The sequence below is a fragment of the Xenopus tropicalis genome, chromosome 6, assembly GCF_000004195.4.
Source record: "Xenopus tropicalis strain Nigerian chromosome 6, UCB_Xtro_10.0, whole genome shotgun sequence".
In the NCBI taxonomy this organism is placed as follows: domain Eukaryota; kingdom Metazoa; phylum Chordata; class Amphibia; order Anura; family Pipidae; genus Xenopus; species Xenopus tropicalis.
Window position 1 is genome coordinate 150,884,370 of NC_030682.2, and position 15,147 is coordinate 150,899,516.

At 43.3% G+C, this 15,147-nt stretch overlaps 1 long non-coding RNA gene across 1 annotated transcript; it reads left to right on the forward strand.

Annotated features, from left to right (window-relative positions):
* Positions 1–279: 279 nt before the first annotated feature.
* On the forward strand, positions 280–7,352 carry LOC116411772. The gene is made up of 2 exons (XR_004223335.1): positions 280–699; positions 6,895–7,352. It is a non-coding gene; the product is annotated as an uncharacterized LOC116411772 (long non-coding RNA).
* The last annotated feature ends 7,795 nt before the right edge of the window (positions 7,353–15,147 follow it).

Below are 15,147 nucleotides of genomic sequence, written 5' to 3' on the forward strand. Positions count from 1 at the left end.
TAATATTTGTATTCTATATATACAGTAAATTGTGACATTTGTAGAGTTGGATGCCGGACAGGCTAGGGTTTATTTTTATGTTTAGTTTTCTGATGTTCTCCTGTGTGCCGGTTATATGTGAATAAAGCTGAGTGCAGACATTTACTTACAGCCCATTATCTCAATAACACTCACTGAATTCATGGCCTCCCATCATGCAGTTGTTTTTATGTGGAAGAACAAGTAATTTTAGCTGGAACTCGCCCCCCTGTAGCCTCCTGGCCCGGAATATTACAACACTTCTGCTGAAGAACTACTTTGCGCCCAGTTGAGTTGCACTCGTTGCACAATGACTTTCACGAGGTTATAACAGAAGAGACCTATGAACCAATCAGGGTGGGATTGTGATCAGCAATTACTTTAAGGTCTGGGCTAAATGACTTGTTTTCATCTTCAGACACAAGAAATGAAGGGAAGAACCTGCACTCTAGAAAGCGGATAAATGAGACATTACTCGAGGTCTAACCCAGAAGGTCCCCCCATAACACAGTAAGGGCTTAGTTGAGTTACAAAGGACAAGACACAACTACAAAGCCCTGTGTAATTATGACCCCCAATATACTGAAGTGTTGCACCTCTGCCTTCCAGAACTGCCCCTGTGCTGTGTGCCGGAGGCTGTAGCATTGTCAGGCCTAAGGGAGCCCTGTTCTAAAGCAAGTAGTAAGTATAGGGATCTGGCACCCAGCATCTGGCAGTCACCAGTATGCACATCCTAAATGAGCAAGTTTGCTTATCATGCAGTTTGTTTTAATGCCCATATATCCTCTAACTAGTCTTATATAAATCTTAAAGGACAACTGAACCATAAAAATGCCATATTGTATGTACTGAACTTCCTGCACCAGCCTAAAGCTTCAGCATCTCCATAGCAGCAACGATTGAGGTTTTTATAGTTGTCACAGGGGGTCACCATCTTGGAAAGTGTCTGCAACACTCAGCGGGCTCTGGGCAGCTGGTGAGAAATATATATATTGTGATAAGGTCACTGTCGGGATACCTGGGAAAGTACAGGACGGAGCTTATATATGTCCCAGGTTCCTAAAAGAATGGTTCTGGGACTGCTAGTCCGGCCCAGGTGTTGTGGGTTTACCTGGGGCCTCTCAGCTGGCTAATTAAAAGGCAGCCTGAGCAAAGTAGAAGGCGCCAGTCTGGGGGAAAGTAGAAGGCGCCAGTCTGGGGGAAAGTAGAAGGCGCCATTCTGGGGGAAAGTAGAAGGCGCCAGTCTGGGGGAAAGTAGAAGGCGCCAGTCTGGGGGAAAGACACAGGGAAGCTGCCTGGGGAGCTGACTGAGAGATTTTGAAAGCACTACAAGGTTTGAACTTTGTTTTCTTTTCTCTGTGTGGGAGACAGGCGGTAGGGCTGCTCCTGGTTAGTTAGGGCCACTGACCTGTGTTAGGTAGGGCTCATTATGTGGCAAGGATTTTATTTTGAACAATTTTGTAATTTTTATAAAAGGGAAAATAAACTGCCTAAAAGAGAATACACTCTCACGTGTTGTAATTGTGCCAAGGGCTGCTTTACCCCCAGAAAGCTGCTCCCAGTTACCTAACCCCTGACATATGTTGGAGGAAGCTGTGGCACAAATTAAGGCAACAAAAGGCAGTATTCATTTTGTTTTGAGAGACTGTGCATTAAAGGGGCGGTTATCCTTTAAGAAGTCTGCAGCATGGATGAAATTGTAAAACAGTTAATTCCCTCTAATGCTGCACTCCAGCAAGCTAATGCTGAATAGAAAGCAACAAATGCCACCCAGGTGGCCATGTTTCAAAAGCTGGCTGAAGCTGCAGAGGCAGTCCGGCAGGTACTAATGGTTTTTGTTCAACAGTTGGCAGACAGACCCCAGGAGCCACCTGCAGTCACCCATAGCAACAGGACCAAAATCAACGTGAGCCGTTTCCTCCAAAAGATGACATCAGATGATGACCCGGAGGCATATCTCACTACTTTTGAGCGAACAGCCGAGAGAGAAGAATGGCCTAAAGAGCAGTGGGCGGGACTTGTGGCACCTTTGTTAACAGGTGATGTGCAAAAAGCATATTTTGATCTTGACCCTGTGGCCGCCAAAGAATATGAGAATCTTAAAAAGGAGATTCTGGCTCGACTTGGTGTTACCCTGGCGCTTCGTGCCCAGCGGGTGTATCACTGGGCTTATTACCCAGACAAGCCTCCACGCTCTCAAATGTTTGACCTGATTCACCTGGTGAGAAAGTGGCTGCAGCCTGAGTCCCTGACTGGACCTGAGATTGTGGAGAGTCTCGTGCTGGATCGTTACCTAAGGTCCCTTCCTGTTGCCATCCAGAAGTGGGTGACCCATGCGAACCCCAAAACAGCTGACCAGCTTGTTGAGATGGTGGAAAGATACTTTGCAGCAGAGAACTTCACCTCTCCCTCATCCTTCCCGGCTCCACCCTTGAAAGGAGCATGGGGACATGGGTGGTAATAAAATGAAGCCACCCTTAGGGGGAGAGACTTTTGGCCCAAAGCCAGGAGGCTGGAAATTTAAGACTGGAAAGTCTGAGACTTTAAAGGGTAATTTAGAGACTGTAACATTGTTTTGTTGCCATAATTTAGGTCATATTGCTGCAAATTGCCCTTTACTTGATGAGGCCATGCAATGTGATTTCTCTTCCAGGAAAAGACACACCTCTTTGTTTGCTACTGTTGCATGCATGGCTATGCCGGTTCAAGAAAAACAAATGTGTAATGTGAGTGTGAATAGGAGACAAATGCTGGCTTTGCTAGACTACAGGTTGCTGTAGTTTGTATTCATGGTGATACGTGGGAGTATCCCGTAGCAACCCTGAAGTTTAGAATGGGCTTTGGCACACTTTTATATTCTGCAGGGGTGGTACAAAACTTGCTTCACAATGCTATAATTGGAAGGGATTTTCCTAAATTTTAGGACCTCTGGAATCAATCAGTTTCTCCCCACCCTAATGTAGTGGTATAAACTCAGGCACTCAGTTCAGAGGATCCTGCCAAGGAATCCCCAGCTTTCCCTTTCTCTGTGTTGGCGGGAGAGTTGGAGGAGCTTGAAGATGTTCCTTCCCCTAGTGGGGAAATAATGAGTCTGCTCATGGAGAAAATGTGTTGGACTTCTCTGACTTGCAGGTACACAAAGAAAATTTTGGTACAGAACAGTTAAAAGACATTACACTCATTAAGGCCAGAGAAAATGTAAAAGTGGTTGATGGAGAACCTGTTGAGCCAGGATTCAGGGTAACCTATCCTCACATGGCTTTAAAAGGGGATCTGTTGTACCAAGTGTCAAAAAGTCAGATGAGGTGATTGAACAATTAGTGGTCCCTAAACCCTACAGAAAAATGGTGTTGGATCTTGCTTATAATCATATAATGGGGGGACACCTGGGTATTGAGAAAACTACTAAAAGAATTTTGCAGAGGTTTTTCTGGCCTGGAGATCAGGAGGTAAAGGATTACTGTGGGTCCTGCCCAGTCTGTCAGATTTCTGCTCCAAAGTCACATTTTCAGAGTCCTCTAGTCCCATTACCCATTATTGAAGTCCCCTTTGAGAGGATAGCCATGGATCTGGTGGGCCCTTTGGTAAAGTCTGCACGGGGCCATCAATATATTTTAGTGATCATGGACTCGTTACCCGGAAGCTTTACCTTTGCGCAATACTTTTGCTAAAACAATTGCCAAAGAGTTGCTTCATGTGTTCAGTAGAGTTGGGATCCCTAAAGAAATACTTATAGACCAGGGTACCCCTTTTATGTCCAGAGTAACCAAATAACTCTGCAAATTGTTTAAAATGTCACACTTGTGAACCTCTGTATACCATCCTCAGACAGATGGTCTTGTGGAACAGTTCAACAAGACCCTAAAAAGTATGTTAAAAAAGGTGGTGGACAAAGATGGAAAAGATTGGGATTACCTATTGCCGTATCTTATGTTTGCCATTAGGGAAGTTCCCCAGTCCTCTACAGGTTATTCCCCATTCGAGTTACTCTATGGGAGACATCCTAGAGAACTCTTAGACGTAGCTAAGAAGACTTGGGAAGGCGAAGTTACACCTCATAGGAGTGTAATTGAACACGTGTTACAGATGCAAGATAGAATTGCTTCAGTTATGCCCTTTGTAAAAGAACATCTAGCCCAGGCCCAAGCAGCTCAACAAAGAATATACAACCGTAATGCTAAAATATGGGTTTTCTCACCTGGAGACCGAGTGCTGGTTCTGGTCCCTTGCAAGTTCCTTGCAAAATGGCAGGGGCCCTTTCAAGTCATTGAACGAGTTTGGGAGGTAAATTACAAGGTACACCAACCTGGCAAAAAGAAGCCAGAACAAATTTATCATGAAAATTTACTTAAACCCTGGAAAGATAGGATGTCACCGGCTGCAGTTCCAGCCTTTGCTGTCTCTACTGTAAAACGTGAGACCCCATTGGTCCCTGAAGTTACCATTGCGGAAACTTTGTCCACCTCCCAAAAGCAAGCGGTAAAAGAATTCCTCCTGAGAAATAGGGATATTTTCTCTGACCTCCCAGGAAAGACCCCTATTGTTGAACATGATATTGTCACTGAGCCAGGGGTTAGAGTTAAACTCAAACCCTATAGAATTCCTGAAGCGAGACGGAAAGATATTGCTGATGAAGTGGAAAAAATGCTTAAGTTAGGGGTAATTAAGGAATCCAGTAGTGATTGGTCTAGCCCAATTGTCCTTGTGCCCAAACCAGATGGTAGCTGGTGGTTTTGTAATGATTTTCACAAGCTTAACTCTGTGTCAAAGTTTGACACTTACCCAATGCCTAGGGTAGATAAATTCCTCGATAGGCTAGGCACTGCTCGGTATTTGACCACATTGGATTTGACTAAGGGGTATTGGCAGATACCATTAACTGAACAAGTCAAGGAAAAAACTGCCTTTGTCACTCCTGGAGGGTCTTTCCAGAACAAAGTAATGCCATTTGGTTTACAGAATGCTCCAGTGATATTTCAAAGGGCTAAGGATAGAATCTTAAGGACTCACCAACAGTATGTGGCTGCATACTTAGATGATGTAGTGATACATAGTACAGATTGGGACACCCACCTCCCTAGAGTTCAGGCTGTGTTGGATGCTCTCAGTAAAGCAGGCCTTACTGCCAACCCCCAGAAATGTGCCATTGGGTTAGAGAAAGCTAAATATTTGGGTTATACTATTGGCAGGTGTGATAAAACCACGGGTAAACAAAACAGCAGCCATTCAACAGTGGCCACGCCCCCTTAATAAAAAGCAAGTTCAAGCCTTTTTGGGTATCACCGGGTACTATAGGAGGTTTATTCCTGATTCTGCCACAGTGGCAGCTCCCTTAACAGACTTGATAAAGGGAAAAAACTCTGTTATGATCAAGTGGTCCCCTGAGGCAGAAAAATCTTTTCAGGCCCTTAAAGATGCATTATGTGCGCAGCCAATTCTGTATTCTGCAGATTTCTCTAAGGACTTTGTGGTCCAAACAGATGCATCCGATGTGAGTGTAGGAGCCATATTGTCACAGCTTCATAATGGGGAAGAGCATCCAGTGGTGTACTTAAGCAGAAGGCTAAATGATTGTCAAAGAAAGTATGCTACAATTGAGAAGGAGTGTTTGACTATAAAGTGGGCACTAGAGGCCCTAAGATGATATCTCTTGGGGAGACGTTTTGACCTGGTTACTGACCATGCACCTCTAAAGTGGATGGCCCAAAAGAAGGAGACCAAAAGACAAGTAAATTGTTGGTTCCTCTCACTGCAGGACTACTGTTTAACTGTAAGACACAGGCCAGGGTCAGAGATGGGTAATGTTGATGCCCTGTCCCGGGTTCATTCCTGCTGGGCTTCAGTTGTTCCAACCATTGGGTTGAAACAAGGGGGGGTATGTGATAAGGTCACTGTCAGGATACCTGGGAAAGTCCAGGACAGAGCTTATATATGTCCTAGGTTCCTAAAAGAATGGTTCTGGGACTGCTAGTCCGGCCCGGGTGTTGTGGGTCTACCTGAGGCCTCTCAGCTGGCTAATTAAAAGGCAGCCTGAGCCAAAGTAGAAGGTGCCAGTCTGGGGGAAAGACACAGGGAAGCTGCCTGGGGAGCTGACTGAGAGATTTTGAAAGCACTACAAGGTTTGAACTTTGTTTCCTTTTCTCTGTGTGGGAGACAGGCGGTAGGGCTGCTCCTGGTTAGTTAGGGCCACTGACCTGTGTTAGGTAGGGCTCATTATGTGGCAAGGATTTTATTTTGACCAATTTTGTAATTTTTATACAAGTGAAAATAAACTGCCTAAAAGAGAATACACTCTCACGTGTTGTAATTGTACAATATAATATGTAATATAATGTGACATTTATATTGTATATATACAGTATATTGTGGCATTTATATTGTATGTATGTCTAACTTTATTTACAAAGCACTTCAAGGGTACACAGTGCTGTACAATCTTACAATATACAAAATTACACACAGGGAGGACAAGTGTTATAATAAATACAATAAATAAGAATAAATACACAGGGAGTAAGTGCTATGTGGTATGAGACACAGTAGGAAGGAGGTTCCTGCCCTATAGAGCTTACAATCTAAGTGGTTGGGTATGGGAATTTGCCCAGGACTAGGCAAAATAGTGTTTTAGTTCTCCAGAAGGTAGCGTATTATATATATATATATATATATACAGTATATTGTGGCATTTATATTGTGTGTATATATACAGTATATTGTGGCATTTATATTCCATATATACAGTATACTGGGGCATTTATATTCTATATATACAGTATATTGGGGCATTTACATTTTATATATACAGTATATTGTGACATTTATATTTTATATATACTATATCATTTTCTATTTATTTTCTATGATTTTATTTTTCAGTTGTTTCTTTTCTTCTTGTGCTGGGACGTCGAACCCTTTTCCTTCTTCCAATCTATGGGCACAACTTCAAAAAATATGTTGCAATGTGTTTGGGAAAAATAAAGAGGATTCATGGAAACGAACGTCCATCTAAATTCGCATTTTTCAATTTTTGACAATACTTTCAACTCGAAAAAATTTTGGATTTGTGAATGTAAACTTGAAATTATTGTACAGACGATTCAAACACTATTGTGACATTTTATAATTACAGCAATGATCGAGTTTAATTTTGAATTTATACCAATGTCAAGTTTATATGACTTTCAAGGCCATAAAAATGAATTTTACTAAATGTACCCCTAACAGTTCTAAAAGAGCACGTGGGTCATAAACACAGAGAAATCAAATCTACCTCCGTAAAATGTTTAGGTTTTCACATCAATATGGAGCAGATGAAAGTTTTTTTCTTTTTCAATGAAAATCAGAGCAAATTGTTCAAGAACTAAAGAAGTCTGCAAGACAGTTTGCTGGGCAATGAGAATTTTGGGTCTGATGACAGCAGCCATAGATTTTTAAATTTTTTCTGAAAACATGGAGTCGGAAGATTTCAGACCTGGACAAGAAATTGAAGATCACAAAGAAGTTGAGGAAGAATCACAGGTCACGTAGTGGGACAGAGGAAACCAATGGATATGCTCTGATTTACAATGAATATCTGGGTATTTACCCCATCAGGGCTTGCCCCAGCAGCCATAACATTAAAACCACTAAACTAAAGCCACTAGCTCGTGTATGAAATTTGGGCCAGGAAAACTATACCCCCCCAAACAATGTAGGTCTCTATACAAATATGAGTAACATATATGTATCACAATATGATGTATCACAAGTAATGAGAGGTTGTGATACAGGAAGTGGAAGTGAAGGGGAGGGACACAGTAGGTGGAGAGAGCAGCCACGAAAAAAGCTGAGTTCTACCCTGCTATCTAAGATCTCCATGTGGATTTTTCTAGTTCTGCTACACCAGTGTACCTGGTCATCACAACTGGTGATGAGGATGGGATGTCATCTACAGGTATGACAGTAATACAACTCACAATCCAGAGAAGGGCCAGCAGTCCAGCCCACAGCATGGCCAGTCTGCCCAACTGCCCAACTGTTTGATGTGTGTCAGTCCCAAGCAAACCTAGGAACACTCTGGGATAAATGGCTTAAGCAATTTGAAATACTGTATTTCTCCAAGCCATGAACACAACAGGCACATTGTTGGGACTTGCCCCTCCTCTTAACAACCTACCCACCCCCCTCCTATCCCTCAAATCCCAGACAAATTAGACAGACACCAGTTTTGGATGAAAAGGGCCGCAGAGCATTTATTAACATCTGAAGATTTAATTTAAAACATACCATAAGCAAATGGCATAACATGAACATATGATAAACATAACATGAAAATATTATAAACATATCATGAACTTATGATAAACCTAATCTGAACCTTTGTATAACAAACAACCACAATAATCCAATCCACTAGTGCTGCCAGCTGCCATCCTAGCCCGGAACCACCTACTCCACAACAAATGCACTTCCTGATACACCTCCTGAGGTGCCAGGCGTGCCAACCACCAATAACCATGCAAACATTGGTTCCCGGACTCAACCATCCCACCATCAAAACCTCAATACCAACTCACCATAGGGAGGGAGGGTGGGCATTTTCCTGTACTGCCTAAGATGGAACAGGAAGCAGGAAAACTCCAATCCGCCTATTTATAGCCCTTGCCTGCCATTTTTAAAACAACCAATCCCTTGCCAACTGGGGAGTGGCTTACACCTCTACAGGTGTCATGCCCCTTGGTTCCCTACACCTTGTTATGGCATACCTCCCAGCATTTTGAAAATGTAAAGAGGGACAAAAATAAATTTTTGCAACCACACCCCCTAAATACCACTCCCATTTGAACATATTTCTGGGGGTTTTGGGGTCTTTTTAGGTGTTTTACAGTTTTGCTGAGAAAGGTAAAATTGCCCTTTAAACTGCAAGTCTCAGTTCCCCAAAGAAACCTGTTTAGCTTATTAGTTACAATTGTATCTCAGTGCAGGTGTAGCTTGTTAACTTTCTGGGCTCTCTGCCAAAAGCCCACTTATTTAATTAAATAGCACACGTTATTTCGCACTTTAGTGAATCGGCCCCTATGTATCTAAGTGCAGGTGTGGCTTGTTAACTTTCTGCCAAAAGCTACTTTTTAATTAAGTTTGTATCTTTTTTAGAGTTCAGTGCAGGCATCAAAGGGAAATGAGGGACTTTTCAGTAAGAATTCAGGACTGCGAGTTGAGCTGTCAAAGGAGGGACTGTCCCACGAAAATCGGGACAGTTGGGAGGTATGGTTACTGGTCACTGGTCACTTAACTGCCAGAAAGCAAGCCATGCTATTACATTATTCTGGGGAGCAGGTATATGATAGCTTTATAACTCTGCCTGGCACAGGGGGTGACAGTGACTATGATGCATCCAAAACTGCCCTAACAAACTACTTTTCTCCACCTAAAAATCCAGTTTTTGAGATTTTCAAGTTCAGACAGTCAAAACAGTTACCAAGTAAAAATAGTGATGAATATCATGTCACCCACCTTGCCTCTACTTGTGAATTTGTGGATACAGGCAAAGAAATTGGCATGCAGCTTATACAGGGGCGCACATCAGCTGAGCTGAGACAACAGGCACTCAGAGACCCCACTATGACTTTAGAGACTGCAGGTGCCCCATTGGCAGCATCACCTATATGCCCCCACAGGGGCCCCCCCTAACCTCCCGCATGGTCCCCCACCCAACGTCCTCCCTTGGGCTCACGTAAGTTTCATGTGGCAGGGGGAGCACCAGCAAGGGTCAGGTCTGGGCCGCCGGGGGCCACTAGAGCCAGGGCCCACCAGGATTTTTCCCAGTGTCCCGGCAGCCCAGTCCAACCCTGACATGCTATAACTGCAGGGGCCCATATCCACACCAGCAAAACTGTCCAGCAAAAGGGGTCATTTACCATAACTGTGGAAAACACAATCATTTTGCAAAAGTCTGCAGATCAGCTCCAAATCCACATCTACCTGTTAAAACATCTCCCAAAAAGAGAGTAATAAGCACAGTAGCGCCAGCAGTGGCTGAAGACACGGGCAGCACAGACCTGTTTTCAGTAATGCCTCGTGACCATGCAATTGCAGATGATTCTAATAAATGGCAATCCTGTAGCAGCTTTTATTGATACAGGGGCATCTGCTAATGTTATCAGCCAAACCATTTACCAGAACAAACGAACCTGCAATACAGAGCACTGCCCTGAAAATATTTCCTTATGGCTCATCACATGCTTTGCCTCTATGCGGCAAATTTCAGTCAGAACCGACAATAAAAGATAATTCAATTACTGACTCTTTCTGTGTAGTGGAATGTCTTAGGACTTGTTACACTAGTAAGCAATGTCAATGAATCCCACATTCCAGATACAGAGCATAAACATCTGCAACTGTTTCAAGGCATCGGCAAATGAAAAGGTCTGCAGGTGAAACTACACATTGATCAGTCAATACCGCCTTCAGTTCAGCCACACAGACAAATCCCTTTTCATGTTCCGTTCCCAAGCTAGTGGAGAAGTTACAGCAACTGTAAACATTTGACATTATTGAACGGGTTGAAGGCCCAACTCCCAAGGGGCCTGATTCACTAAAGTGGGATAAAATGTGTGCTATAAATTTTACCGTGTCTTAATTTTGGTGATTTTTTGCACGATTCACTATAAGCATACTTGCGCTTTTTTACGCGCAATATTGCATGCGTTATTTAACTCGCGAAGACTATTTCAATGCGGTATTTGCCGGTACATGCGCTAAATTACGGACGCGAATAGTCGCCGCATATGAATGGTAGCATAGAAATAGTGTATAAAAATTGTCACCACATATAAATGGTGTATATAAATATTAGCCACATATAAATGGTAGCATATAAATAGTAGCATATAAATAGTAGCATATAAATAGTAGCCACTAGTGATGAGCAAATGTGTTCTGGTTTCTTTAGTGAAAAATTAGCAAATCTTTTCGAAAGATCCACGAAACGGCAAAAATATTGTGCGGGCAAAAAAAATTGTTGCCCGTGATTATTTTTTTGACGCTTGTATAAATTTTTGGATGTGCGTTGAATTTTTGCGGGGCAAATTTTTTCATGCGTTTTGCGAAACGCCTGAAAAAATCCGCTGTGGAAAAATTCAATGCACGTCCAAAAATTTGCTGCGAATCCATGCCTGGCGAAACATTTCATCACTTGTAGCCAAATATAAATAGTCGCGCAAATGAACGCACGCCATGTTAGCCATACACGCCAATACTTGCGGAAAATGACTGTATTAAAAATGAACATTTCGCTGCAAACTGGCGGCTGCGTCACTCTAGGGGAAACACAGACTTGAATAAATAACACTGTAAGTCAATATTTTATTGCAAAAAACTCATTTACTGTACTTTTCTATAATTATCGCCTGCCTGTAGTAGGAGTTAATTTTCGCATAGCCGAATGTGATATTTAGCGCGCAAAAGTTATAGTGAATCATGCGATCGTATTCTTTTAAGCGCGGAAAATAACGCATGCGGTAAAACTAGCGCGAGAAATACTGCATGCGAAAATGCCGATTTATCGCACGCGATAATACTATGGTGAATCGCACGCAAATTATCCCGTCTTTTTTACCGCAAAAAAAGCGTGCAATAATTTTTATCGCACTTTAGTGAATCAGGCCCAAGGTCTCACCAATTGTTGTTGCACCTAAACAAAATCAACCTGGTAAAATCAGATTATGCATAGACATGCGACATGCAAACCGAGCCATTCAAAGAGAGAGACATATCACACCTACTATTAATGGCATTATCACAGATCTAAATGGTGCTAAAATATTTTCCAAGGTTGACCTTAGCTCAGGGAAACCCTGTCTGGGATACCTGGTGTCCTCAGTGTACGTGATGATATCCTTGTATATGGCACCTCCCAACAAGAACAAGATAAGAGACTGGAACTTCAAAGATTACAAGACTACAACCTGACTCTCAATTCGTCAATATGTCAGTACAATCAGAAATCTCTGACTTTCTTTGGCTACATTTTCTCTGAAAATGGCGTATCAGCTGACCCTCAGAAAGTCGATGCCATAAAATCAGCCTGTCAGCCCCAGGATATTTCTGAAGTCCATAGTTTTATTGGCGTTTTAATGTATTGTGGCTGTTTCATACCTGATCTTGCCACAGTGTCAGAACCCCTACGGCAATTTACCAAAAAAAATATACCATGGTCATGGACCACTGAGCTTCAAAATTCTTTTGATGCACTAAAGTCTGGCCTGACTAGTGACACAGTGATGTCTTATTTCGATCCACTCAAACCTACTGAGCTTGTAGTAGATGCCAGTCCAGTGGGCCAGGGTGCAATTCTAACTCAAATTACAAAAACTGGTCATGTCTGCACCATTTCTCATGCAAGCAAGGCACTAACAGAGACAGAGCAATGCTATTCACAAACAGGAAGAGAAGCTCTCGCAGTTTGGGGGTGTCTGTATTTTGACCTTAACCTTTTTGGTCACAGTTTTACTGTGGTAAGTGACCACAAGCCACTTGTTCCAATCTGCAATAAACATTCATCCAAACCACCCCCACGAATTGAACGCTGGTTACTCAGACTACAAAACTACCATTTTTATCTGCATTATGAAGTAGGAAGTGGTAACCCTGCTGACTTTTCTAGACATCCATGTCCACAGGATACAAAAGACAACACAACCATCCTGAATTTTGACAATTGTAGAAATTCAGCAAGCAGTAGATGCTGATCCTCGCCTCCAGTTAGTCATTGAAACCATTAGGTCCAAAAACTGGAGCTCTTCCAATGCTGAGGGTCTCCAATGGCCAGAGCAAACAGCATACTTACAAGCTTTCTTTAATGCCCGACACTCCCTCTCCATATCTGTCTCTAACTTCTACGTGACAATCACCTTGTCATCCCTGCTAAACTTCAGGACAGGGTAGTTGATCTTGCTCATGAGGCTCATCAAGGCATAATAAAAACTAAGCAACTCCTAAGAGAGAAGGTGTGGTTTCCAGGAATTGATACAAATGTGGAGGCATGTATCCAGTAATGTATACCCTGCCAGGCAACAATATCTAACTACAAGCATGCACCTTTGCAAATGACACCCCTGCCTGACAGTCCATGAACGGCAGTTAGTGTTGATTTCTGCTCCATGCCAGATTCTTACCTACTAGTTGTCATGGATGATTTTTCCACAAGTCTTAGCAACCTCTGCCAGGGCTGTCATACCCAAATTAGACAAGATCTTTTCTGCATATGGCATACCAGAAACTGTGAGGACTGGCAAGGCCCCCCCCTTCAGAAGTGCAGACTTTCAGTCCTTTGTGACTTACATGGGCTTTATTCACAGGAAAATAACTCCTTACTGGCCTCAGACCCAGCACTTTTTGCATTTAAATGTGGCTCACAGGTATAAATGATTGTGGATCCTGCTATAGAGCATGGGGTACCCTGGATTATTACACACAAGATGGACTATTGCTATGTGAAAGGATAAAAGGGGGGTAGTATAACTACAACTCACTCATGCTGTGTGCTAAATGAGAAAATAAAGAGCCTGTTAGGAGAATACTCCCTGCTATCTCTACTGGTTGGAGCAAAGGAGCTGCTCTTGCCAACTATCTTTGCTTTCCTAGAAAGTGCTAGAATGTATATTTTTCCTGCATTAATCCTCCTTCACAGGGTCCCTGCTCCCCAACTTCTCTAGAGATGATTGCTTTCTCTAGGGCCAAACACTTCTCTGCTGTGTGGATCCCAGGCTTTCCGGAGCACATCCACAGAGAGCCACTGCTGAAGGCCAAGAAGGAAGATCCACCCATAGCCAAACACTATATGAAAGTGTTGCAGGAAGTGGTCATAACCTATGGGCCAATGAAGAACAATATGTAAATATAGGTATAGATCTGTCCAGCAACAAGAAACTAGGAAATGTTAGGGTTTAAAGCCATAGGGGCACTATCGGGCCCAATAAGTCCAACTGGCCTAAAGCTGGCCCTGCCTACCCAATGGATTAAATGCATTTTAAATACATCCAACAATAGCCAAAAAAAGCCTAGGGGCCTCACAAAGGGGATTTAAGTAAAACCGCAACTGCCCTTGTGCCCATAAATTAGCCTTTTGCACCTTTCAGGGTAAGAAGCCGTCTCTTCTCTCAGCTTTCAGAATTCAGCTTTCTCCATAAAAAATATCGGATGATACCGGCCCTCAAGGTTACGGCAATAGGGGCAGGTCCCTTGTATTTATTGTGGGACTGAAATGTGGCTTTTTTTACTTTCGACAATAAAAACAAAGGACCCACTCCCTTTTGCAACAGCCTTACATGTACCTTTAAACTTTTTATGGAGAAAGTTGGAATTTCTCTTTCTCTGCCGACCTGCGTTATACACCACTGTGTCGCATTTATCATGTCAGCTATTAATATGACAGTTTCTTAGAGCTCATACCTGCCGGGATAGATACGAATTCAAGAACTTGAAGAATCAGGGAGAGTTGTAGAGCGACAAATCCAGTATATTGTGGGAGAGGAAAGCATTGAACACCAAGAGAGACTTGTGCAGTCAAAACACCTTCCGTGTTAGTGCATGAACTTGGGGAATCAGAAGAGCTTTCTGTCCAGTAAGAGTCCGAATACCAGAAGAATAAGGTAAGTGGTTCAGCCATGGTATCTGTCCTGATACAGGCCTGTAAGAGTTAATAAATCAGGCCCAGGTATCCCTCATGTACTGGGAACAGATATGTAAGAGGCCTCTGCTCACTGGGGTCTGGAACCAGCCAAGTATCTCACACCCTGGGGTGCCCAGCTCTAAGCACCGGCTGATAAGGGCCATGCCATGTGGGGGAGGGGATGCCCGGCTCTAATCCCCAGTTGATAAGGGCCATGCCATGTGGGGGAGGGGATGCCCGGCCCTAATCCCCGGTTGATAAGGGCCATGCCATGTGGGGGAGGGGATGCCCAGCTTCTAAGCCCCGGCTGATAAGGGCCATGCCATGTGGGGGAGGGGATGCCCGGCTCTAAAACCCCGGCTGATAAGAGCCATGCCATGTGGGGGAGGGGATGCCCGGCTCTAATCCCCGACTGATAAGAGCCATGCCATGTGGGGGAGGGGATGCCTGGCTCTAAGCCCCGGCTGATAAGAGCCATG